This window comes from Solea senegalensis, linkage group LG2 (genome assembly GCF_019176455.1).
Source record: "Solea senegalensis isolate Sse05_10M linkage group LG2, IFAPA_SoseM_1, whole genome shotgun sequence".
NCBI classification, from domain to species: domain Eukaryota; kingdom Metazoa; phylum Chordata; class Actinopteri; order Pleuronectiformes; family Soleidae; genus Solea; species Solea senegalensis.
The window spans coordinates 26461877-26467998 of NC_058022.1; positions in this window are offsets into that span (position 1 = coordinate 26461877).

Below are 6122 nucleotides of genomic sequence, written 5' to 3' on the forward strand. Positions count from 1 at the left end.
TTATTATTATTATCTCAAAATTTCACATGACCAGTCCCCTACTGACCAAACTTGACTCTCAGTGGCCCCCAGGTCATTTGAGTTTGAGACCTCTGGTCTAAGACATGCAGGGCAGTAAGTCCCCAAGGACCAGGATTGAGAAACACTGTTGGTCCTTGGGGACTCACTGCCCTGCATGTTATAGATGTTTCCCTGCTCCAACACACCAGATTCAAAAGGTCAACTAGTCATCAAGCTCTGCAAAATCTGAGTAACGGGGTGAGTTGGAGCAGGGAAACACAGGACTGAGAAACACTGCATTATACATAACATTATTCTCATATTTTTTTCAGATATTTAATGCAGAAATGTTACATATTATATCTTTAACCAGGGTTTTTTGTAATTTATTGTAGTACATGCTTCTCTGACTGGACCGTTTTCATGTCACACACGTATCAGAGGAGCCTCTTTGTTTCCACTAGTTAAATCCATATCTCATCTAAACAATGAAAGTTGTTACACAACAGTACACTGCACCAGCTCTCCCCTTCACTTGCCTAGTGGGAGGATGTGTCCTGGAAATGCACAAGCACACACACAGAAACTCAGCATTATAAGGCTAGCTTCCATTGGCCATCGCTATGGCAACAAGAGGCAGCCTATCACAATGTGAAAAAGCCACGCTCCACTGCTGAGCGGCAGCTTATTACGCAGTTTTTGAGTCATGGCTGGAACTAGATGGCTTCTTTGTGCATGAGCCTAAAAACATGTAGGTAAATGTGTTGCCACCCACAGCTTTGCCAGGAACTGGAGCCACTGCACCTGCTGGATGTGTCGAGTGGGGGGGGGGGTGCTGGTGCTAATCAATGAAATATTATGCTTTCTTGTTATTTTATACTGTGAAACGCATTTACAGTGAAATTAAGAGGAACTGGTCCATGACTGCTATCACTAGTGATGAATATTTTATTGAAAAAATGGCTGTTTATTCATTGGTTTTTACTTGGTTGGAAGTGTCCAATTCCAGAACATACTGTGCAAAATGTAGCTAAAATATAATAACAACTACTGCCATACTTACAACAAAAACAACTGCACTGTGTCTGCACCCATTATTACCCATGTTTTTTTTGTTAACAGACTTTTTTAAAAGTGTTCTTTACCATTGATTTCCCTCTAAATGAGAAAATAATTTACAAAATAAGACACAATGTTCAATTGGAGAAGACCCAAAACTACAGTTGAGGCCAAAATTATTAGCCCCCCAGGAATTATGGAACATTTTCCTAAATTTCTTCCCAATGTTTGCAGCATTGATAAAACTTGATATAATCAAACATTCACCAGTGCCATTTAGTAGCTTTTGGTACATTTTGGATATAAAATAAATTTTTTGGCTTGCTTTATATCAAATATAGTGAAAAATGGGGTGGTCAAAAATATTAGCCCCCATATGAATTTTTATTTTCAAAACAAACCTAATTAAACAATCAGGTTTCAAACCACACCTGTGCAGTCAATTGGCTTCCTGACAACACCTGAGCATTAAATCAGCATAAAAGGAAACCAAGGAACAGGGCACATGTGCACATTGAGAGGGATTACTTTTACTCATCATGCCAAAGACAAAGGAAATCAGTTTTGAGCTCAGAAAGAAGATAGTGGAGGCTCAGGAGAAGGGGGAAGGTTATACTGCCATTTCCAAGCGTTTCACAGTGTCTAGAACCGCTGTACATTGCATCATTGCCAAGTACAAGGAGACAAATTCAGTAAGAAACAAACCTGGGCGTGGTCGTAAGCACAAGATTTCAAGAACTCAGGAGAGAAAAAATCTGGAAAATCATCAGAGATGTCAGCAAGAACCCCCGGACATCTGCCAAGATGATTGTTGCTGACCTGGCCTCTTCTGGAGTTGATGTTTCAAGGAACACATTGTGAGGGCTCTTCATTGTGATGGGCTTCACGGCCATCATCTGAGAACAACCCTTTTACTCAAAGAGCGGCACATCAAAGCAAGACTGAAGTTTGCCCGTGAACATTTGAAAGGTAAAGATGAGTTTTGGAAGTCTGTTCTTTGGTCTGATAAGACTAAACTGGAACTGTTTGGGCACATGGATGTGGCGCATGTTTGGCGAAGAAAGGGAGAAACCTTCAACCCAAAGAACACAGTTCCCATGGTGGTGGGAGCATCATGCTGTGGGGCTGTTTTGCAGCCTTGGGCACAGGGAGCCTTGTTCGGGTGCATGACATCAGGAAAAAAGAAATTATGTTGAAATTTTGAGGAATAATATGCAGAAATCTGCTCGTAGTCTATCCATAGGTGGTCACTGGGTCTTCCAACAAGACAATGACCCGAAGCACACATCGAAATTGGTTCAACAGTTCATTAAGGATACCAAAACCAAGGTCCTGGAATGACCTGCACAGAGCCCAGACCTCAATCCTATTCAGAATCTGTAGCGGGTGCTCAAGGTGAATGTCCATGCTCGGAAACCACGCAATTTGGACCAGCTGGAACAATTTGCAATGGAAGAATAGGCCAAAATCCCTCAGAGGACCTGTGCCAACCTAGTGAAGAACAACTTTAAGAGGTTGTTGTCAGCTGTGGCTCAGAAATGGTACACTATTGACAATTAATGGCCAGGGGGCTAATAATTTTGGATGTCTCATTTTTGCCTTTTCTTGTTTCAATTCAGTGTATCGATAAAATATTCTAATCAAACTTAGTGGACATTTTGTCTTTGTTATTTTGGAAACAAATGCAATACAAGCACTTGTTGTTAATGGTCATTTCCAGAGAGAAATAAAGAGTTTTGTCTAATTTCACAAGGGGGGCTAATAATTTTGGCCTCAACTGTAGTTTACTGATGCTATTTCAAGTGGGTAGTCTGCTCATTTATCTATAAACTTCCATTCAAACAGACTGCTTTTTGCAACCAATGGAATTGCCCCCTGGTGGCTATTCAATTTATTTTCAAATCCTATATGGCTTCAGGAGGAACCCAGAGAACTATGTCCATTGGTGGGAAGTACGTTTACTCAAGTATTCTACTCAAACAGTTTTGAGGTAATCATTTCTAAACCTTCAAAGCAAATAGTGTTATTTTTAACTACATTAATTAACTATAGCTCCCTGTGATTGGTTAAATCTTCTCATGACACTATAGATTTAGTAGTGAAGCTGTAAACAGAGAAGTGAAGAAGTGTTTATGTCTCTTAGTTGAATTAGTTTGTCAGTAAAAAAATATGAAATTACTGATCAATTAAGCCAAAAACTAAACTAAACAAAATACTGCCTACCCTTCCTTACAACAGTGGAACTGCACTGAAAACAGCTGTTGTTTGACTAATGGTAGCGTAAAGGCCAGGTTAGATTTGGAGGAGAGCTAAACTTCCTTCTCTTTATTTAACTGCTTAGAAAAGAAGCACAGCCATCATCATAGGGCAAAAGCTTCTCAGGAACCAGGTGCTGGAAAATTGGCAATTAGCAAATAAATATGAAAAAATGTACAGTGTGAAAATGTGGTGATTATTCTATAATTTGTAAGCACAATGGAGGGACATAATAGAATACCATGGAACAGTGCAGCAGCAGTTACACTAATGCAAACAGCCTAAAATAATACAAGCCAAAGTGGTTCTCTGACAAACAACCAGCACAGTTATTTCTTTCCATCCCAAATGCATAGTTAGTTCATGGACTCAACCATATAATCACAAAATCAGTCATTTTTCTCTCTCTCTGTTTTTCCTTGCAGAGCTGCTTTTTAGCTCAAAGCACAGCAAGTTTCTCTTAAATACTCATATACAAAAAACAATTCATAGAATTATTACAGCTCTGCTCTTTAAAAACTGAGTCCTACACTACACTGGAAATAACAGCATCTCAAATGCAGACATGTGCTACACACTTTCATGCTAAGAGTGGCCGCCTGATCCTGCAGTGATTAAGCAACTGGTGCAACAACACTCTCACACACAGATGGACACACATGCATGAACATGTGAGAAACAAGCCCTGTGAATCAAATGAGTGCGGTGTGACAGATGTCGACAGCTGACGTGCTGGGCTTACAGTATACCGAGATATTGCACTGCAAGTCACTCTCTTAGACATGCAAACACAGGCTCAGTTTAAGATTAATTATGTAGTCGCTGCAGACAGACATCTATAGACTTTCAGTGATCTGAAAGACTGACAAGCTATGCTTAGTCTGATTGAAATAAAAAAATGCTTCATGTAAACACATCAATCTGAATAATCTGGTCCAATAAGAACTCTTTGGAAGGGGTCGTTAATGTTCTGATCATGATTTCAAAGTCTGGGTTATATACGTGTCTGCCCTACGTACATGTGACATATTTCTGCTTTAGACACTGCTGAACATGTCAGGAGCAGACAGTTTTCCTTTTAGATCCTTTGAGAGAAGTTTTGATGGTTGAAAGTGTCGTTTTAGTTTTTATTTGGTTACAAGTCAGGCATCAGACCAAGCTCTGCAGCAGCTCGGGAGAAAGTGTTCCTGCCAAATCTCCGAACAATTCTGCCCCAGAAGAGTAAAACGAACTCTAGCATGATCATTGTAGGCATCACAAGTTCCGACACCCGCCTTTCTCCTGTTTCCATGGTGCAACGTGTACTTGAAAAAAAAGTCGGGTCCAGATATACCATACTGTCTCATGATCTATAAATTGGAAGCAAAAAGTTTGGAAAATATCACCACATCTATATTTCCTTAACACACCATATCCAGGACAGATCCTCAAGCTTCCTGTCCTATACAGGATGCATATGTCAGTCAGACAGTATGATCTGACTGTCATGTGTCCAGAATACCCTCTTGTCTCATGTTTACTTATTAATGTCCATCAATAATGCATTTAAGGACTAAACATTAGCTGTGTTGATGTGTTCTTCTAAGTTCATATACTTCGAAAGGCAATAAGAACACTCAGTTGAAGCTTCTTCTCCTTTTACTATTTGCAGACAATCGGAAAACTCACTGTACATGAACAATATGGTTTATTCTGATTAAATTCTAGTTATACACTTGTGTCATAATCAGACAACTTGTTTTTACATCCATCCATTTGCATAAATAGGGAAGTTGTAATTATTGTAATCATACTGAAGAAAATCTACAGATGTAAACGTAGCGTCTCTATGTGTTAATATTGCATCTACACTCACTGTGGATCCACTGTACAGTCAGTACACTCTGACCACTGCACTCAATTCACTGTGGGATGAATTACAGACTTAATCAGCACTCTAGATAAAGAAATTTCCTTTTCCTTGCTTTTAATCTGTCCTCATGGCAGTGACCGGTTGTTTGTGACAAGCCTGGGAGAGGATGAGGTTGACACAGGGCTGGCACTGCTGGTTGGCCCTGCACGTCCCCAGGGAAACTCCCTCAGTCTCAGTAACTCATTCTTAAAACCCCATGAGAATTATACATATAATCTAAATTCAGCTAGAAGTTTAAAGCTCGGGCATAGAACACATAACCAGATGGCATAAGAACGAGGCTTTTAAAACCATTGTTGTGCTACACTGAATGAAGACATGTGCTTTAATAATTGTATAGTTTCTCCCCTGGACCCTTTCACCACTTTGTCATATCTCACTAACAGACCATAACACGTGTTTCCTTGACTGAGGAAAACAATCAATGCAGCCATATTTCTCTGAAAACAGCATTACTAACACAACGCCAAGTTTGTAGCTCACTGCTACTGTGTGATATCCTTACTGGTTATAATTTTACATGTAACAACCTTTTTAATACCTATTTTACACCAAAATGTACAGGTATTTTAAAACATGGATTAACCTACACACAAGAAACTGACTCCTTTCACATCGACAGTAAAGGAGTTTGTCTTTCCAAACCTAATCTACCAATGTGCAACACATTACTGTCTTAACAGTGCACATGACAACGTCATGCTGGTGCTGATGCCACATGGTAACAAGTACTACTGGGTTTTTCGACCGATAAAAATGTGACTCTAAATTTTCTTTTTCCAGAGCCTTGTGTATCAAAGTACAGAAAGATAATACAGATTTATCGCAACTTAGCGCTCCCACATCCTTGGCAGCTACAGTCTAGCCGTCATAACACATATTTACTCACTAACTC